Source organism: Triturus cristatus, chromosome 10, assembly GCF_964204655.1.
Source record: "Triturus cristatus chromosome 10, aTriCri1.1, whole genome shotgun sequence".
Taxonomy (NCBI): Eukaryota; Metazoa; Chordata; class Amphibia; order Caudata; family Salamandridae; genus Triturus; species Triturus cristatus.
This window is the reverse complement of record NC_140593.1, coordinates 1,065,324,743-1,065,347,155: the sequence shown is the minus strand read 5'-3', so window position 1 is coordinate 1,065,347,155 and position 22,413 is coordinate 1,065,324,743.

Here is a 22,413-nt window from a genome sequence, read left to right as displayed (position 1 = left end):
TAGTTCGCCTGTATTAAACTCAATGTTCTTCGCATTTTGCCTCTTGTCCGCATAGGATCTAATCTTTTACTTGATAACCAAGCCTTTCATTTGAATTGTATTCTCACCTCCTTCTCTTATGTTGGTCTATTGAGGTAACTTGGTTGTCATTGCTCACCTGAACATCAAAGTTGCAGGATTTTCGCCTGTGGTCATGTGAGGTGTTGAATGTTAGGCTTGCAGGATGGAATTCAACACAGTTTGCAAATCAAGCCTCTCAAGAGTTGCACGCTGTACTGCTTTCTTTAGGGTACCAAAAAACTCAACAAGTCTGTTGGCCTGCAGCCACTAATGTGTACTCTTCTGATGCTTTATGTTCAGATGCTCGAGAAAATCGTTGAATTCTCGACTGTTGAATGGCGGGCCATTATCAGACTTCAAAATGTCTGGAATGCCTTATGTTGCAAAAATGCAGTCAAGTCTCTCTTCTTCAGGTTAAAGTCAATTAATGCTATGGTGGCCAATCAAACCATACGGCAGTGGAGGGGGCTCAACTAGGTGTCCTCGAAACGCCATCTTCTGATGAATGTGTGACTATGAAGGAGTTATCATCCACACTTTGCCATGAAGCCTGTAGTTTAGTATGACTAGGGTTCTCCTATCCGATTGATGGACTGGTAGGGTTTAATTCTTCACCTTATCTGCATGGTTTGATAGGACACTATAGCTTTAAATTACTTTACCCTGAAGAAGACCTGTGACCGTTAGAGTCAGGAATAGGGGTCGAAACATGTTGGTAATTACAGGATGTATTCATGTCTAGTGATTCATTGCATTTCCCTTTATGACCAACTTTTAATGTTTTTAATCATTCCAGAGGTACTCGCCAATAAAGAAAATCTTTGAGTATTTCTCTAAGTATATGTTATATATTTCTTCACTGTCCTGAAAATAGATTTATAAGAACTCCTGGGGTATAAAATTGTTTCCCATGGTTGAGTCCGCTGGGGTGGCATTGCTCCTACCCCAATATGAGAGGTCATCAAATGATGAAGCATGCCTTGATTCGTTAAGGGGGAGACGACCTCTGAAAAATCTTTTAATGACCCTCTGCTTTAATAAGTCAAAAATGCAATAGGACAGTTTGACTTTACCTTCCTCAAGTAGCTTTTTGGTGTTTCTTACATACCATTATTAGCAAGATTTTTGAGATACTTGATAATATTTTCGTTATCCGTCTCTTCAAGTGCATCAATGAAATCATAAAATGTCTCTATCCATGCAAACCATATATTGCCAATATTTTGCAGTTTGACGGTATTGAAAGGTGGTGGCGGTTTAACCCCTTCGCTGCTAGGCCTTTTCCCCTCCTGTGCTAAGCCTTTTTTGGGCTATTTGGGGTAGTGCGCGCTTAGGCCTCTGTAACTTTGTGACCACATTAGGTATCCACGCCAAATTTGCGTCCTTTTCTTCCAACATCTTGGGGATTCTAAAGGTACCCAGGGTTTGTGGATTCTCCTAGAGGGTTCCCAGAAATTAGTCAAAATACAGCAATTTTTTTTTTTTTGGTGAAAAATGGGAAAAACGGGCTGCAAATGAAAGCTTCTGGGTTTTTCTCTGCAAATGGTATCAAAAAAGGGTTTGTGGGGCTGAAATCACCATTTCTCCAGCTTTTAGGGAATGACAGAATTTTGTTAGAAAACCAACATTTTTTACACAGTTTTGGTATTTTTCTGGGACATACCCTATTTTTGCTATTTTTTGTGCTTTCAACCTCCTTCCAGTTAACGGTAGAAATGGGTACAAAAACAATAATGGATCCTGGAAAGCTATACATTTTTGAAAAGTAGACAAAATTCTGAATTCAGCAAGGGGTCATTTGTGTAGATCCATCAAGGTTTCTTTATAGAAATTTACAGGTAAATATAGGAAAAATTAAAAATTTGTTGAAAAAAGCAGCCTTTTGAGTCAACGTTTTCACCTGTAACTTCTTCGAATTATGACATCTCTTTGAAAGCAATGTACCGTTACATCCGGTAGACCTTCCTGGTTGTGGGGACATATAGGACTTGTAGGTTCACCAAGAGCCCAACGAACCCAGAGTAGAAAACTGAGCAGCATTTTGTAATGTTTTTTTTTTTTGGTCCGGGTATATAGCAATTATTGTGGGAAAATGTATACATGGAAAAATCGGTATGAAAGTCACCTATGTATTTCTGAAATGGGAACAAATTACAGAGTTTAGAAACAGTGCATATTTGCACATTTTCGAAATTGGGAATACTCATATTTGCATGACAATTATTGGTCATTTTTCAAAATGACTTTTTTTTTACACAATGTCTTTCATTTGGAAGGGAGAAATGCATCAAAAATCAATAGGTAATAACAGTTGCTTTACAAATTTGAACTACCCTAACTCTCCCGATAAAAATGGTACCTCACTTGTGTGGGTAGGCATAGTGCCCACGACAGGAAGTGGCTCAAAACCTAAGGTGAACGCACCACATTTTCACACTGAAAATTTACACTTTATTTGCGAAGAGTCTAGCTGTAGTTTTTGAACCCTAGCCCTGCCGGCACCTAGGGAAACCTAGCAAACCTATACATTTTTGAAAACTAGACACCCAGGGGAATCCAGGATGGGGTGACTTGACTGCCTCCCACCATGGTCTGTTACCCAGAATCCCTTGCAAACGTAAAAAATTGACAAAAAAAACACATTTTCCCCACATTTCTGTGATGGAAAGTTCTGGAATCTGCGTGGATCCACAAATTTCCACCCACCCCGCGTTCCCCAAAGTCCTATGAGAAAAATGGTACCTCACTTGTGCGGGTCAGCCTAGTGCCTGCGACAGGAAACGGCGCAAAACGCAACGTGGTTTTGCAGTGAAAAATGACCCTTTTTTTGGCAAAGTGACCAGCTGTAGATTTTGAACCCTAGCCCTGCCAGCACCTAGGGAAAACTAGCAAACCTATACATTTTTGAAAACTAGACACCCAGGGGAATCCAGGATGGGGTGACTTGACTGCCTCCCACCATGGTCTGTTACCCAGAATCCCTTGCAAACGTAAAAAATTGACAAAAAAAACACATTTTCCCCACATTTCTGTGATGCAAAGTTCTGGAATCTGCGTAGATCCACAAATTTCCACCCACCCCGCGTTCCCCAAAGTCCTACGAGAAAAATGGTACCTCACTTATGCGGGTCGGCATAGTGCCCGCGACAGGAAACGGTGCAAAACGCAACGTGGTTTTGCAGTGAAAAATGACCCTTTTTTTGGCAAAGTGACTAGCTGTAGATTTTGAACCCTAGCCCTGCCGGCACCTAGGGAAACCTAGCAAACCTATACATTTTTGAAAAACTAGACACCCAGGGGAATCCAGGATGGGGTGACTTGACTGCCTCCCACCATGGTCTGTTACCCAGAATCCCTTGCAAACGTAAAAAATTGACAAAAAAAACACATTTTCCCCACATTTCTGTGATGGAAAGTTCTGGAATCTGCGTGGATCCACAAATTTCCACCCACCCCGCGTTCCCCAAAGTCCTACGAGAAAAATGGTACCTCACTTGTGCGGGTCGGCCTAGTGCCCGCGACAGGAAACGGCGCAAAACGCAACGTGGTTTTGCAGTGAAAAATGACCCTTTTTTTGGCAAAGTGACTAGCTGTAGATTTTGAACCCTAGCCCTGCCGGCACCTAGGGAAACCTAGCAAACCTATACATTTTTGAAAACTAGACACCCAGGGGAATCCAGGTTGGGGTGACTTGAATGCCTCCCACCATGGTCTGTTACCCAGAATCCCTTGCAAACGTAAACAATTGACAAAAAAAACACATTTTCCCCACATTTCTGTGATGGAAAGTTCTGGAATCTGTGTGGATCCACAAATTTCCACCCACCCCGCGTTCCCCAAAGTCCTACGAGAAAAATGGTACCTCACTTGTGCGGGTCGGCCTAGTGCCCGCGACAGGAAACGGCGCAAAACGCAACATGGTTTTGCAGTGAAAAATGACCCTTTTTTTGGCAAAGTGACTAGCTGTAGATTTTGAACCCTAGCCCTGCCGGCACCTAGGGAAACCTAGCAAACCTATACATTTTTGAAAACTAGACACCCAGGGGAATCTAGGATGGGGTGACTTGACTGCCTCCCACCATGGTCTGTTACCCAGAATCCCTTGCAAACGTAAAAAATTGACAAAAAAAACACATTTTCCCCACATTTCTGTGATGGAAAGTTCTGGAATCTGCGTGGATCCACAAATTTCCACCCACCCCGCGTTCCCCAAAGTCCTACGAGAAAAATGGTACCTCACTTGTGCGGGTCGGCATAGTGCCCGCGACAGGAAACGGCGCAAAACGCAACGTGGTTTTGCAGTGAAAAATGACCCTTTTTTTGGCAAAGTGACTAGCTGTAGATTTTGAACCCTAGCCCTGCCGGCACCTAGGGAAACCTAGCAAACCTATACATTTTTGAAAACTAGACACCCAGGGGAATCCAGGATGGGGTGACTTGACTGCCTCCCACCATGGTCTGTTACCCAGAATCCCTTGCAAACGTAAAAAATTGACAAAAAAAACACATTTTCCCCACATTTCTGTGATGGAAAGTTCTGGAATCTGCGTGGATCCACAAATTTCCACCCACCCCGCGTTCCCCAAAGTCCTACAAGAAAAATGATACCTCACTTGTGCGGGTCGGCCTAGTGCCCGCGACAGGAAACGGCGCAAAACGCAACGTGGTTTTGCAGTGAAAAATGACCCTTTTTTTGGCAAAGTGACTAGCTGTAGATTTTGAACCCTAGCCCTGCCGGCACCTAGGGAAACCTAGCAAACCTATACATTTTTGAAAACTAGACACCCAGGGGAATCCAGGATGGGGTGACTTGACTGCCTCCCACCATGGTCTGTTACCCAGAATCCCTTGCAAACATAAAAAATTGACAAAAAAAACACATTTTCCCCACATTTCTGTGATGGAAAGTTCTGGAATCTGCGTGGATCCACAAATTTCCACCCACCCCGCGTTCCCCAAAGTCCTACAAGAAAAATGGTACCTCACTTGTGCGGGTCGGCCTATGCCCGCGACAGGAAACGGCGCAAAACGCAACGTGGTTTTGCAGCGAAAAATGACCCTTTTTTTGGCAAAGTGACTAGCTGTAGATTTTGAACCCTAGCCCTGCCGGCACCTAGGGAAACCTAGCAAACCTATACATTTTTGAAAACTAGACACCCAGGGGAATCCAGGATGGGGTGACTTGACTGCCTCCCACCATGGTCTGTTACCCAGAATCCCTTGCAAACGTAAAAAATTGACAAAAAAAACACATTTTCCCCACATTTCTGTGATGGAAAGTTCTGGAATCTGCGTGGATCCACAAATTTCCACCCACGCCGTGTTCCCCAAAGTCCTACGAGAAAAATGGTACCTCACTTGTGCGGGTCGGCCTAGTGCCCGCGACAGGAAACGGCGCAAAACGCAACGTGGTTTTGCAGCGAAAAATGACCCTTTTTTTGGCAAAGTGACTAGCTGTAGATTTTGAACCCTAGCCCTGCCGGCACCTAGGGAAACCTAGCAAACCTATACATTTTTGAAAACTAGACACCCAGGGGAATCCAGGATGGGGTGACTTGACTGCCTCCCACTATGGTCTGTTACCCAGAATCCCTTGCAAACGTAAAAAAGTGACAAAAAAAACACATTTTCCCCACATTTCTGTGATGGAAAGTTCTGGAATCTGCGTGGATCCACAAATTTCCACCCACCCCGCGTTCCCCAAAGTCCTACGAGAAAAATGGTACCTCACTTGTGCGGGTCGGCCTAGTGCCCGCGACAGGAAACGGCGCAAAACGCAACGTGGTTTTGCAGTGAAAAATGACCCTTTTTTTGGCAAAGTGACTAGCTGTAGATTTTGAACCCTAGCCCTGCCGGCACCTAGGGAAACCTACCAAACCCACGCATTTCTGAAAACTAGACACCCGGCGGCTTCCAGGGAGGTATGGCTTGCGTGGATCCCCCAACGTTTCCTTACCCAGAATCCCCTGCAAACCTCAGTTTTTGCTCAAAAATTCACTTTTTTCACACATTTTGGGGTGGAAAAGTAGTGGCATCACCGGGCTCACACAAATTTACCACCACCCAGCATTCCCCCAGGTCTCCCGGTAAAAATGGTGCCTCACTTGTGTGGGAGGCCCAAGTACCCGCGGCAGGCAAGGGCCCATAACGTAGTGAGGTGACATCAAAATGGCCTATCGCAAAACCACCTGGTTTTGCAAGGGGGGTCACTTTGGTTTTTGGCCCGGTGCTCGGCGGCCATCTAGGGAAACCTACCAAACCCATGCATTTCTGAAAACTAGACACCCGGCGGCTTCCAGGGAGGTATGGCTTGCGTGGATCCCCCAACGTTTCCTTACCCAGAATCCCCTGCAAACCTCAGTTTTTGCTCAAAAAATCACTTTTTTCACACATTTTGGGGTGGAAAAGTAGTGGCATCACCGGGCTCACACAAATTTACCACCACCCAGCGTTCCCCCAGGTCTCCCGGTAAAAACTGGTGCCTCACTTGTGTGGGAGGCCCAAGTACCCGCGGCAGGCAAGGGCCCAAAACGTAGTGAGGCGACATCAAAATGGCCTATCGCCAAACCACCTGGTTTTGCAGGGGGGGTCACTTTGGTTTTTGGCCCGGTGCGCGGCGGCCATCTAGGGAAACCTACCAAACCCACACATTTCTGAAAACTAGACACCCGGCGGCTTCCAGGGAGGTATGGCTTGCGTGGATCTCCCAACGTTTCCTTACCCAGAATCCCCTGCAAACCTCAATTTTTGCTCAAAAAATCACTTTTTTCACACATTTTGGGGTGGGAAAGTAGTGGCATCACCGGGCTCACACAAATTTACCACCACCCAGCGTTCCCCCAGGTCTCCCGGTAAAAATGGTGCCTCACTTGTGTGGGAGGCCCAAGTACCCGCGGCAGGCAAGGGCCCAAAACGTAGTGAGGCAACATCAAAATGGCCTATCGCCAAACCACCTGGTTTTGCAAGGGGGGTCACTTTGGTTTTTGGCCCGGTGCGCAGCGGCCATCTAGGGAAACCTACCAAACCCACGCATTTCTGAAAACTAGACACCCGGCGGCTTCCAGGAAGGTATGGCTTGCGTGGATCCCCCAATGTTTCCTTACCCAGAATCCCCTGCAAACCTCAATTTTTGCTCCAAAAATCACTTTTTTCACACATTTTGGGGTGGGAAAGTAGTGGCATGACCGGGCTCACACAAATTTACCACCACCCAGCGTTCCCCCAGGTCTCCCGGTAAAAATGGTGCCTCACTTGTGTGGGAGGCCCAAGTACCCGCGGCAGGCAAGGACAACAAACGTAGTGAGGTGACATCAACATTGCCTATCCCAAATGTCGCCTCACTACGTTTGTTGTCCTTGCCTGCCGCGGGTACTTGGGCCTCCCACACAAGTGAGGCACCATTTTTACCGGGAGACCTGGGGGAACGCTGGGTGGTGGTAAATTTGTGTGAGCCCGGTGATGCCACTACTTTCCCACCCCAAAATGTGTGAAAAAAGTGATTTTTTGAGCAAAAATTGAGGTTTGCAGGGGATTCTGGGTAAGGAAACGTTGGGGGATCCACGCAAGCCATACCTCCCTGGAAGCCGGCGGGTGTCTAGTTTTCAGAAATGCATGGGTTTGCTAGGTTTCCCTAGATGGCCGCCGCGCACCGGGCCAAAAACCAAAGTGACCCCCCTTGCAAAACCAGGTGGTTTGGCGATAGGCCAGTTTGATGTCGCCTCACTACGTTTTGGGCCCTTGCCTGCCGCGGGTACTTGGGCCTCCCACACAAGTGAGGCACCATTTTTACCGGGAGACCTGGGGGAACGCTGGGTGGTGGTAAATTTGTGTGAGCCCGGTGATGCCACTACTTTCCCACCCCAAAATGTGTGAAAAAAGTGATTTTTTGAGCAAAAATTGAGGTTTGCAGGGGATTCTGGGTAAGGAAACGTTGGGGGATCCACGCAAGCCATACCTCCCTGGAAGCCGGCGGGTGTCTAGTTTTCAGAAATGCATGGGTTTGCTAGGTTTCCCTAGATGGCCGCCGCGCACCGGGCCAAAAACCAAAGTGACCCCCCTTGCAAAACCAGGTGGTTTGGCGATAGGCCATTTTGATGTCGCCTCACTACGTTTTGGGCCCTTGCCTGCCGCGGGTACTTGGGCCTCCCACACAAGTGAGGCAACCATTTTTACCGGGAGAGCTGGGGGAACGCTGGGTGGTGGTAAATTTGTGTGAGCCCGGTGATGCCACTACTTTCCCACCCCAAAATGTGTGAAAAAAGTGATTTTTTGAGCAAAAATTGAGGTTTGCAGGGGATTCTGGGTAAGGAAACGTTGGGGGATCCACGCAAGCCATACCTCCCTGGAAGCCGCCGGGTGTCTAGTTTTCAGAAATGCGTGGGTTTGCTAGGTTTCCCTAGATGGCCGCCGCGCACAGGGCCAAAAACCAAAGTGACCCCCCTTGCAAAACCAGGTGGTTTGGCGATAGACCATTTTGATGTCGCCTCACTACGTTTTGGGCCCTTGCCTGCCGCGGGTACTTGGGCCTCCCACACAAGTGAGGCACCATTTTTACCGGGAGACCTGGGGGAACGCTGGGTGGTGGTAAATTTGTGTGAGCCCGGTGATGCCACTACTTTCCCACCCCAAAATGTGTGAAAAAAGTGATTTTTTGAGCAAAAATTGAGGTTTGCAGGGGATTCTGGGTAAGGAAACGTTGGGGGATCCACGCAAGCCATACCTCCCTGGAAGCCGCCGGGTGTCTAGTTTTCAGAAATGCGTGGGTTTGGTAGGTTTCCCTAGGCCGCCGCGCACCGGGCCAAAAACCAAAGTGACCCTCTTGCAAAACCAGGTGGTTTGGCGATAGGCCATTTTGATGTCACCTCACTACGTTTGTTGTCCTTGCCTGCCGCGGGTACTTGGGCCTCCCACACAAGTGAGGCACCATTATTACCGGGAGACCTGGGGGAACGCTGGGTGGTGGTAAATTTGTGTGAGCCCGGTGATGCCACTACTTTCCCACCCCAAAATGTGTGAAAAAAGTGATTTTTTGAACAAAAATTGAGGTTTGCAGGGGATTCTGGGTAAGGAAACGTTGGGGGATCCACGCAAGCCATACCTCCCTGGAAGCCACCGGGTGTCTAGTTTTTAGAAATGCGTGGGTTTGGTAGGTTTCCCTAGATGGCCGCCGCGCACCGGGCCAAAAACCAAAGTGACCCCCCGTGCAAAACCAGGTGGTTTGGCGATAGGCCATTTTGATGTCGCCTCACTACGTTTTGGGCCCTTGCCTGCCGCGGGTACTTGGGCCTCCCACACAAGTGAGGCACCATTTTTACCAGGAGACCTGGGGGAACGCTGGGTGGTGGTAAATTTGTGTGAGCCCGGTGATGCCACTACTTTCCCACCCCAAAATGTGTGAAAAAAGTGATTTTTTGAGCAAAAATTGAGGTTTGCAGGGGATTCTGGGTAAGGAAACGTTGGGGGATCCACGCAAGCCATACCTCCCTGGAAGCCGCCGGGTGTCTAGTTTTCAGAAATGCGTGGGTTTGGTAGGTTTCCCTAGGTGGCCGCCGCGCACCGGGCCAAAAACCAAAGTGACCCCCCTTGCAAAACCAGGTGGTTTGGCGATAGGCCATTTTGATGTCGCCTCACTACTTTTTGGGCCCTTGCCTGCCGCGGGTACTTGGGCCTCCCACACAAGTGAGGCACCATTTTTACCGGGAGACCTGGGGGAACGCTGGGTGGTGGTAAATTTGTGTGAGCCCGGTGATGCCACTACTTTCCCACCCCAAAATGTGTGAAAAAAGTGATTTTTTGAACAAAAATTGAGGTTTGCAGGGGATTCTGGGTAAGGAAACGTTGGGGGATCCACGCAAGCCATACCTCCCTGGAAGCCACCGGGTGTCTAGTTTTCAGAAATGCGTGGGTTTGGTAGGTTTCCCTAGATGGCCGCCGCGCACCGGGCCAAAAACCAAAGTGACCCCCCTTGCAAAACCAGGTGGTTTGGCGATAGGCCATTTTGATGTCGCCTCACTACGTTTTGGGCCCTTGCCTGCCGCGGGTACTTGGGCCTCCCACACAAGTGAGGCACCATTTTTACCAGGAGACCTGGGGGAATGCTGGGTGGTGGTAAATTTGTGTGAGCCCGGTGATGCCACTACTTTCCCACCCCAAAATGTGTGAAAAAAGTGATTTTTTGAGCAAAAATTGAGGTTTGCAGGGGATTCTGGGTAAGGAAACGTTGGGGGATCCACGCAAGCCATACCTCCCTGGAAGCTGCCGGGTGTCTAGTTTTCAGAAATGCGTGGGTTTGGTAGGTTTCCCTAAATGGCCGCCGCGCACCGGGCCAAAAACCAAAGTGACCCCCCTTGCAAAACCAGGTGGTTTGGCGATAGGCCATTTTGATGTCGCCTCACTACATTGTTGTCCTTGCCTGCCGCGGGTACTTGGGCCTCCCACACAAGTGAGGCACCATTTTTACCAGGAGACCTGGGGGAACGCTGGGTGGTGGTAAATTTGTGTGAGCCCGGTGATGCCACTACTTTCCCACCCCAAAATGTGTGAAAAAAGTGATTTTTTGAGCAAAAATTGAGGTTTACAGGGGATTCTGGGTAAGGAAACGTTGGGGGATCCACGCAAGCCATACCTCCCTGGAAGCCGCCGGGTGTCTAGTTTTCAGAAATGCGTGGGTTTGGTAGGTTTCCCTAGATGGCCGCCGCGCACCGGGCCAAAAACCAAAGTGACCCCCCTTGCAAAACCAGGTGGTTTGGCGATAGGCCATTTTGATGTCGCCTCACTACGTTTTGGGCCCTTGCCTGCCGCGGGTACTTGGGCCTCCCACACAAGTGAGGTACCATTTTTACCGGGAGACCTGGGGGAACGCTGGGTGGTGGTAAATTTGTGTGAGCCCGGTGATACCACTACTTTCCCACCCCAAAATGTGTGAAAAAAGTGATTTTTTGAGCAAAAATTGAGGTTTGCAGGGGATTCTGGGTAAGGAAACGTTGGGGGATCCACGCAAGCCATACCTCCCTGGAAGCCGCCGGGTGTCTAGTTTTCAGAAATGTGTGGGTTTGGAAGGTTTCCCTAGATGGCCGCCGAGCCCTGGGCAAAAAACCAAAGTAACCCCCCTTGCAAAACCAGATTAACTATTGTTACTACAGCGTGAGAATTTAGGAATAATACTGCAAAGAAAATGTGGCAGACAGTTTGAGGTTTACAGGACAATGGGGATAAAAAATATTTTTCAATTCACTAGAGAGACATCACCATGAACTCCCAAGGGTTTTCGACAATATCTACAGTTGGTGGGTTATTCTTACATGGAAAGTGTACCTTGGCAGAGAAACTAAAGACAAAGATTCCTGCACAACCATCTATTCCTCAAACACACACACATACTGGTTGGATTTGGCACGAGGGCGAGTCATGGTTCAGTGTATTAAATTTTATTAACAAGAGATTTCACAAAAATGAAATGCACTGTCAATAATTAAATTCACAAAAAACCAAACCAATGACTCGCAGCTCGTGAGCTGTAAAGCCACGTCAAGGCACCAACCACTTTACAGGCCATTCACACACCTTTCATACGTGATACAAACAAGACCATTCGCACCACCAGGTACAAAAGCAACACAGTACAAAAATCACCAAAAAGGGACAAGGTACACCCTGCTTCAGAAAGACAAATATTACTGCACAGCCATCTAACCCGCAAGCACACACACATACTGGTTGGATTTGGCACGAGGGTGAGTGATGGTTCAGTAGATAAAATTGTATTAGCAAGTGATTTCACAAAACATGAAATGCACTGGTAATAATTGAAAGGGCGAGAAACTGAACCATTGACTCACAGCTCGTGAGCTGTAAAGCCACGACAAGGCACCAACCTCTTTACAGGCCATTCATACACCTTTCATACGTGTGAGACATACAAAACCATTCACACCGCCAGCCGCGGGCCCATCACATAACAAAACTCACAGCAGCACACAGCGCCATTCAAGGGCCCATCACTTTCACACGCCCACAATCCAGACACAGCAACTACACAGGCTGAAGGATTGCGTGGAGTGGCACTCAGCTAGCAGTGTGTGTAGTGACCAGCAGAAAGTCACTACTCACACACAGCCAGCCAAGCACCAGTCGACACACACCGCTAGCCAAACGCCAGTCCACGCACACCGCTAGCCAAGCGCCAGTCCAGGCACACCGCCATCCAATCGCCAGTCCAGGCACACCGGCAGCCAATCGCCAATCCACCTACACCGCCAGCCAAGCTCCAGTCCACGGACACCACCAGCCAAGCACCAGTCCGCACACACCACCAGTCCACGCACACCGCCAGCCAAGTACCAGTCCACGCACACCGCCAGCCAAGCACCATTCCACGCACACCGCCAGCCAAGCTCCAGTCCACGCACACCACCAGACAAGCTCCAGTCCACGGACACCACCAGCCAAGCTCCAGTCCCCGGACACCACCAGCCAAACACCAGTCCGCACAGACCACCAGTCCACACACACCGCCAGCCAAGTACCAGTCCACGCACACCGCCAGCCAAGCACCATTCCACGCACACCGCCAGCCAAGCACCATTCCACGCACACCGCCAGCCAAGCACCATTCCACGCACACCACCAGCCACGCACCAGTCCACGCACACCGCCAGTCCATGCACACCGCCAGTCCACGCACACCGTCAGCCAAGCACCATTCCACGCACACCACCAACCAAGTGCCAGTCCACACACACCAACAGCCAAGCGCAAGCCTACACACACCGCCATCACATTTTGGATTTTTTTAGAAAAAAATAAAAACACAAACAAATTGCAAATAGATACAAATCTTCTAACAGAAAATCAGCAACTAAATACATTGCACTAACACCAACCTTGAAACAGAATCATATTTTCCAAAGAATACAGACCAGGCAGTTCACTTTACCACTCATGAATGTTCCCAGAAATTTTTATGCGTGTGGTACGCTCTGAAACAAGCAGAGAGACACAGTGCAGGATGAGAGGGACAATCGGGGCAGTACATACGACTCTCCTTCCGCAAACCTCTTCGCCAACAGACTCTACATCTCCTACTGGGAAAATCTTTTGCGGGTGTGGGAGGAATGTGATCTGGAAAGTGGCGTTCTTTCAATCTAGCAACATCCTCCACCAGTCCAACTCTAGGAACACTTGCCTGTTCCACTACAACAAGGCTGCCTATTACAGACTCCTGAAACTTAGCAAAAGTCATCTTTGACTCAGGGCAAGAATCCTGGAACACAACAAAAGCATTAAACATTGCCAAGTGGAAAAGATGGATAGCCAACTTCTTGTACCAAATGTAAGCCTTACGAAGAGCAGTGTAAGGTTCCAACCTCTGATCTACTCTGTCAACACCACCCATGTGCCTATTATAGTCTAAAATGCACACAGGTTTGCGCGCTTCAGCGACCTGACCCCAAACAGTCACAGGTGCAGTGCTTTCATCATGGATGGAAGTCAGCATGTAGACATCTCTCCTGTCTGTAAACTTCACAGCAAGAAGCTCCTGGCAACGCAACGCACTGCACTGTCCCCGCACAAGCTTTTGACAAACAAGTTCTTTCGGAAAACCTTTACGGTTACAGCGGATTGTGCCACAAGCAAAAGTGTCCACTTTGGCCAATTCCCTGAACAACCGCACACCAGTGTAGAAGTTATCTACATATAAATGGTGGCCTTTGTTAAAAAATCCTCTACCAAGTTCCCAAACAATTTTCTCAGTCACTCCAAAAGTGGACGGACAACCAGGGAGGTTAAACCTAGATTCCTTACCGGTGTACACCCTGAAATTAGAGACATATCCAGTCCTACTGTCACACAGCATATACAGCTTTATTCCATAGCGTGCCCTCTTACTAGGAATGTATTGCCTAAAAACCAAGCGGCCCTTGAACAACACCAAAGACTCATCCACTGCAATTTCTCTACCAGGGGCATAAATCTCAGAAAATCGATCAACAAAGTGATCAAGGACAGGCCTAATCTTAAAAAGACGGTCACAATCAGGGTGATCTCGTGGCAACGCTAAACCATTATCAACAAAGTGCATCATCCGAAGCAGAAGCAAATACCTGTCACGAGTCATGACTGCCGGAAAAATAGACGTTGCCATCAAGGGACTGCTAGACCAATATGAAGCCAATGATGGCTTCCTTAGCAAGCCCATCAAAAAAGTTAAACCCAAGAACTTCTTCATCTCTTCAACATTTGTGGGAGTCCACCGGGTAGCTCTAGAGTGTGGCTTAAGACTGGCACTGTTGTCCCTCAAAAACTGTTCGGCATACAAATTAGTCTGCTCAACAATCTCTGCCAAAAACACATCGTCCATAAACAACTGAAAAAAATTTACAGGCAAAAAGTTCTCAGTATTCACTCTAGACCCTGGAACACCAGTAAACTCTGGAAATTCCGGCTGCACCATTCCAGGGGCAACCCAGAGGTCATCACTTTCAACGGGAAGACTTGCAGCCCCAGCCTGCAGCCCAGATGCCTCTTGCCGCACTACACCAACGGGAAGCCTTGCAGCCCCAGCCTGCAGCCCAGATGCCTCTTGCCGCACTACACCAACGGGAAGCCTTGCAGCCCCAGCCTGCAGCCCAGATGTCTCTTGCCGCACTACACCAACGGGAAGCCTTGCAGCCGCAGGCTGCAGCCCAGATGCCTCTTGCCGCACTATCGGCACATCAGTCTCCTCCTCTAACACAGGCACTTCATCCGCACTAAGAGTATCTTCATCATCCGATGACCCCATACGGAGAGAAAACTCACTGCCAGAATCGTCCCCTGCCTCCTCTCCCTCAGAAGCAGAGTCAGTCTCTGAACCAATATCAGAGGAAGACTCAAACAGCAAACCAACAACCTGCTGAGCAGTCATCCTGCGGCTAGCCATTATACTTACTAAGATAGAAGACTGCACAAACAAGTCAACAACAACCAACAATGTGCAAACCAAGTAAGTAAAGAAATGTGTACCTTTTATCACAAAGATCAATGTACTCAAAAACTATACAATCCAATTACAAGAGACAGCTGCACTCACCAGAAACAAACTCTGCAGTGACACAGCAAAGACCAACGATATCAAACTAGAAAGAAGAAAAAAAAACAAATTACTCACAAGACAACAAAATACACATCGAGCACCAATGCAAAAAGTTTTTGACACTCAAAAACCAAACATACTGCTATTATTACACCATTTGCAAAAAAAAAACAGGCAGAGAAATCAAACACATTTACATTGTACAAAAAAACAGTCTCTTACCAAACTACACAAACAGCAGAACCACCACTAACAAAACGTCAACGTGAAAAGAAGAAAAGCCTTCACCTAGAACAAAAAAGTAAACAAAAAAAAAACATTACAATTGGAAATCACAAAAAATATAACAATAAACATTATAACATGCCATGTCACTACCCAAATGGTCAATCGGGTTGTGTGCCAGGTGGGGCAGAAAACAGCAGGAAAAAAAAGGCTACTCAGTCCCGGGGCGGGTGAGCCAAATACATATAACAAATTGCACCCTGGAAGCGAGGGGTCACTTCTATTTTTAATTGAACTAATTCCCTGGTGTCTAGTGGGCTTTTCTGCCCCCAATGGGAGCAGAAACGGCAAAAAAATAAAACCGATCTGCTCCCAGAGGGGGCAGAAAAGTCTTCAAAAAATTTAGGGGCCCAAGGAAGCGACCCTTGCCCAAGGGGTCGCTTCCTACAATAATATTTATATCCCTGGTGTCTAGTGGGCTTTTCTGCCCCCCCCCCTGGGAGCAGAAACGGACAGAAAGACGACCAATCTGCCCCCAGGGGGGGGCAGAAAAGTCTTCTAAATAATTAGGCCGCAAAGGAAGCGACCCTTGCCCAAGGGGTCGCTTCCTACATAAAGAAAAAGACATCCCTGGTGTCTAGTGGGCTTTTCTGCCCCCCCTGGGGGCAGAAACAGGCAGAAAGACAACCGATCTGCCCCCAGGGGGGGCAGAAAAGTCTTCTAATTATTTTGCCACCCTAGGAAGCGACCCTTGCCCAAGGGGTCACTTCCTACATAACATAAAAGACATCCCTGGTGTCTAGTGGGCTTTTCTGCCCCCCCTGGGGGCATAAACGGGCAGAAAGAAGACCGATCTGCCCCCAGGGGGGGCAGAAAAGTCTTCGAATTATTTTGCCCCCCAAGGAAGCGACCCTTGCCCAAGGGGTCGCTTCCTACATAACGAAATAGACATCCCTGGTGTCTAGTGGGCTTTTCTGCCCCCCCTGGGGGCAGAAACGGGCAGAAAGAAGACCGATCTGCCCCCAGGGGGGGCAGAAAAGTCATCGAATTATTTGGCCCCCCAAGGAAGCGACCCTTGCCTAAGGGGTCGCTTCCTACATAACATAAACGACATCCCTGGTGTCTAGTGGGCTTTTCAGCCCCCCCTGGGGGCAGAAACGGGCAGAAAGCGGACCGATCTGCCCCCAGGGGGGGCAGAAAAGACTTCGAAAAATTTTGCACCCCAAGGAAGCGACCCTTGCCTAAGGGGTCGCTTCCCAAATTCCAAGAAACAAATCCCTGGTGTCTAGTGGGGCATCCCTACTCCACGATCGCGACGCTGTGCGCGATCGTGGAGCAGGAATGCCCTGTATTGAGACATCAGGGGAGAGGAAATACTCTTTCCTCTCCCCCGATGCCTCAATACAAAATAAATCACCCCCGCGGCCCTACCGGACAAGGGAACCTACCTGCTGCTGCCTTGGACGCGCTGGAAGAAATGGATTCCAGCGCGTCCAACGCTTCCTGATGACGCCGGCGCGCGCTGTGCGCGCTGACGTCATCAGAAAGCGTGGGGGGGCTCGGGGGTGGCAGCGGAAGCTCTTCCGCTGCCACCCCCGTAAGTGGGGGCACGATCGATGCACAAGGGGGGGAGCGCCAGCGCTTCCCCCAGGGGCTGTCCTCATGACGGAACGGTTCCGTCATGAGCACAGCCCAACCGATGCTCATGACGGAACCGTTCCGTCATGAGCATCGAAGGGGTTAAATAAATGGGCAGCATGCTAACTAATTATGGGAGTGGCTGACCTTGAGGGTGGAGCTATTTCTGCTCCTGTTGGCTGTCCATTTTAGCCTGCGTCATTCATTCTATTTCTGAGGTCCTGCAATGGGCCAGCCTCAGAGTAGTCATGGACAATCAGGAAAACAATGACTTTCTCCTCAAGCTCCATCAGAGCCCTTCACTTGTTGGCGACCTCTGGGGTTGCTCTGGGCCATCACCTGGCAGCTTTGGTGGTGGGCCACTTAAGGTATCGGACAGCTCAGTAAACACAACCCTTGAGCTTCCTTCTTGTGTCTCCTTGCCCGATACTGAGGCTTTGGTAAGTGCAGTCATAGGTTATGATTAGTCATAGTATTCTTTTTAGCAGGGAAATATCTTGAGAAAATCGCCTTATTGGAGCGGTTTGTAAATGAAGTTTAATCCCAGTGGATTTGTGACAAAACAAAAAAGAGAAGGGTCAGCTGCTGCTTCAGGAATTCATATTCGATGTTGTAAACGGAGATGTGGTGTATTTTCAGCAATCCACAGAAGGCAATTGTGAAACATTATGTGTTTTCAACAATGGAGAAGTGCATCTTACATATTGTTTATCTTTGGCCTAGGCAGTGCGCAGTGACATGCTAAACAAACATTCACTTTTAGAACATTCCTCAGCACTTGGTAGCTGCCATATAAAGATGTGCAGTGCTTACCTTTTCTGAAGCGTGTGGCTGCTGTTATCACAAATACAATGAGTTACGACGTGGTTATTGGCGGCTACCAAGGCTAGGAAGATGCTGCAAATGACGATGAGATAGGTGATAAGTAACCCAAAGAATGACAGTGGAGTCCCAGAGAGTTTACTGTGGTCCAAGCAAATTGCTTGTGCATGCCACATGTGTCGCTGCCGAAGAATGGAATTTACGTTTCATGCACGTGGAGTCAAAGCACAACTCCGGCCTCTGTAATGCAAATGAAGACAACGGAAGTGTTGCAAAGAAATTACACGTTGATGGTCGAGACCTGATGGTCAAGCCATATATAAAGGTACTGCACTGCCACACAAGATACAGTTGTACATTATACGGAGCGATACTGCAAATGATGGTTACGTACTGATACAGGAAAAAGCAATGGCTGACAGAATAAGTAAGAAAGAAGTATATATTATCATTGCACTCTCCTTGTCTCCAAATAAATCTGCATTTGGTATCGTTCCTGTAGCGTCTTCCCAGCCTGGGTACCCGCCAGTGACCATACCATACACCGAGCTTAGTATTACACGTCTTTATTCGGCTGTGTGTAACTGTGAACTCGACATTCTAAAACAAGCTTTTATGGCATTGAGCTCTGACACCTACATCACTGCTCTACGGAGTCTATTAGGAGCCAAAAGGGTTCAGTCATAAAATATTGCAAGACACTACAGCTCCTACCAGCCACAGGAGGTCTGATCCAAAAGCAGTGACTGACTCTCACAGCTCTCCAGTCTAAAAGATGGCAGCCAGCATTTGATATGAATTTAAACACATAAAACTCTATTATTGGCAGTGGTTAGACGACATCTTTGTTCCTCTTAGTACATTAATAGTTCAGTGGTCCACCCTCTTCAGCTATCAACCTTTGGGTTCGTTTTCTACAAGCTATCTGTTGGAAGAGAAGCTGGTGAGGTGATCAGGGATTCTCTTTTTCTCTTCCTATATCTATAATCTACCTTTCTCTTTTTTGTTTTGTTTAGTTCCTCATCACATATAGGTATGCATCCCATCCTGGTCGCCAGTGTTATAATTGAAGATTCCTGCTTTGTAAGCAGGTGTCAGGTAGTCAGTTCATGTAGTTTAACAGGTTGCAGGTTTTTTAAGAGAAAACAAGTTACTTTGTAGAACACCCCTCCAGGAGCAGAATCCTCTCTGCTTAGCCCACTCTCTCTAACTCCATTCATTCTTCCAGTCACTCACCAGCATTCTATGACAGAAAAAGCTTGGCTGAGCATAGTGAGGAATCAGGGAAGTGGAGCAGGGAATGCATTACAAACACAACAGATAGTAACAATTAGTTTATAGACAAAGACTGTGGTGCTGCCTAGCAACTTCTCAGCTCTGGGTATTTACTTATTGGACAATCACTGTTTCTTTTGCCTCTGTCCTGAAAACATATCTCGTGTGTGCATACCAATGGACCAGGAAGGGAATAGTCAGTTGGTCTGATTATGGATTGTCAAAAGCTCAAAATGTTCAGGTCCACCTGAGATTTGGATTAAGAAGTGATATATTTCCGATTTACACTCCATTGATATGTGGATAGAGGTAGGGATAGAATCAGCCAGAGGAATAGAGGTAGGGAGAATCAGCCAGGTCCTTTGACTCCCCTCTCATACATGAAATGTCCCAGTCTGATGAAACAGACCAAGGAAGGCTAGTCTGACTGTCATTGTGAAAAAGCAACAGCGCTCTAGGGAAAGGGCTTGAAATACGGGAAGAAAGAGGGACTCTCTATGTGATGTTTCCCTTCATGGTCCTTTCTCTCTTTTCATGACACCTGCTTGTGTATAATGACCAGAATAAAGAAGCCACATTGCAGAAGCACTTTAACCTGGCAGTGAAATTTGCCATAGTGCTGGAGGACATCCAATCCTTTTACTCTGCTGACAGAAATGGGAAGGTTGCTCTGAACAAAAGCGTACTCTGGCTGTGTCCTGATTTCGTGGCTGGCAGGTACTTCACGTATCCTTTAAGACCTTGGTGAAAGATTCTCAAGCCCTGTCTAGTGTCTTGAAAGAAGTAATAGGTTCAAAACTGCTGCTCAGCTGAGATGGAGCTTGTAATCCAGTCCTTATCAGGCAGATGGCTTCATGTTATTAGTGGAGCTACCCTTGCAGCAAGTGCTTCTGTATTGGCTTGTCAGCAGGTCCTGATCAGAGATATCAAGGTAGCGAGGCTACATATGGCCAACCTGATGAATCTGCCTTTCCTGAGAAAGCAATTGCATAGGCCGAACTGTTTGAAGGCCCTTCACGTTGCTTTGTAGGATAGCAAACGTGTTCTTCCATGTCTGGATAAACCATAATCCTCTTTGTGCAAATGGACTTTTTTCCTACCTGTCATCACTGTGTTGTTTTTGGTGAGGCTGTTCTGAACAATACAAAAGAAGGTTTTAATGCAAGATGGTTTAAAGTTGCTAAGGGAAACCCCATTGTGTAGCTTGCGGCATATCTGCTCACCCATCGTGACTTAGGGCCATATGTATGAACACATTTTCCCATAGATACAAAATGGGTAAAACCCTTTGATACATCTGGCCCTATGTTCAGAGGATCTTTCCCAAATACTGGAAAGCTTGGGAAAGCTAATTTGAGTTACCCGGGTGCTGGTGTTCCTGTAAGATGGCTGCACAGTAAAATATCTGCTTGCTACTTATCTCTTCTGACATATTGGCCTGTGCTCCAAACCAACCAACCAATGGATTCTTTGACAGTATCAGTTGCTCTTAAAGAAGTGAACTATTTCCTGGGTGCCATCTTAGGAACTCTCACATCTACCTAGTTAATAGCTTCACAGCGGTTTTTAGATCGCTCATCAATATGTAAAGGACCATGCTATTTGTCCAAATAGTAGACTTCAAGAGAACAAATTTAAGAGAAAATGATACCCCTTGTCTGCCCAGGATAGTTTATGTGCCTTTAGATTAAAATATGTACCTGCAATTCCCTATTTTGAATGACCATCAGCATCTGGAACTAATACTTTCAGTTTTGTTTCCTCAGGTTATGGCTGCAGTCTCTGGCTTAGATGGCACTTCACTTGCGAGGGAATGGTTTGAACCCCTACTGAAAAAATTGATAATGAATACCCCTTCCTTCGAGAAGATACTGGCAGGCGGTCAGACTGCGATGCCGGTGTGCTATTTTATCATCGTAATGAACAAGTCTCACCTTCATCTCAGAGGGAAAAGCAGTTTGGCCCCATTTAGTTGGGCTGCTCCCTCAGGCAGGACCTGGCTCCAAGTCTCCCCTTCATGGCTCTTTGGGGGAAAAAGCGTAGTAAACTTATGCTGGTTGTCTCCTGTTGTTTTTGTCTTTTCTGCTTGTGCTGCAGATCTTTGTATTGACTTAGGGGAAACTTAATTTGGGGCCTCTACTGATTCATTGGCTAAGCTCTAGGAACCCAAGTTTCAAGCAGTACCGGACACAGATCATGATGTCTCCATCTGTTCTGAAGGTTCTTCAACAAAGGCTGGCACCTGCTTATCTGGTACTTGGTGCCGGAAATGATCAGTACTGGTGGTATTTACAATGGATGCCTCAGACTGCTGCCGGAGAGCATCTCTGTGGCTCGTTCATGTACCTTGGCCAGAACTGTGCCCTCAGGGCAGCAGTGGGCCAGAGGATGCTGAAAGGTTAACATTACTATTCTAACTCCAGTCCTAGAATATTTGGGGACAGAGCAACTGTCCCCCAAATATTCCAGGAGGCTTATCTAGTTTTCCAACTCCAGTCCTGGAATATTTTGGGGAAAGTTATACATTCTCCAACTATATTTAGAAATGGTTGAAAAGTAGTAATTTCGAATGGCAGAAAGTGCTGTCCTGAGGGAGCAGCTCAGGGCAAAAAATGAGGAATACCATCTCTGTGGCCCTGTGCACACAGGTTGTGCGATGTCAGTTGAAGAAGACAACTTGTCAAATTGGAAGAAAGTCAGTAGTGAACCTTGCGCCTCAACATTTTGTGAGTTGTCTCCATGCCAAGGCAGTGGTTGGCAGCGTGGACTGCATCACTATAAGCGAGCACCTGAACAAGCAGAGTCGTTGTGCTCAAGAGCATCAGCAGAGATGGTTATTCAGATGTGGTGTGTGGCAGAGGAGACCCTTCTGTTCCTAGCAACTATCCACTCCGGTGTGGAGCATCCAATGGTGCACAGACATGGCCCTCCTCAAACTCTTAAATCATCTGTCTATTTAAAACACTTGTTTGACTTGACATGTATGGCAATCAAGTTGGAAGTGTTGCATTTTGTTGTTGACCCAACAGAGTTCTGTGCTGCCTTTGTTCTGCTTTTGTTTCCCAGACAGTGGCAAGTGAAACGAAATGCACTACACTTGTCTCCTTGCTTTTTTTCCCCACTTTAAGTTTAAAGCCATGCTCCCTAAGGGTTCCACATTTGTTATCTTTTAAAAGTCAGATATATTTAGTAAATCAATTTTCATTTTTCTGAACTAGTCTGGAGTTTTTTCTATTGTTTTCGACCAATCTCTATTTCTACTCAATTGTCTTTTTTCTTGATTCTTTGATGTCCTAGACACTGATTTCTGTAATTAGGTT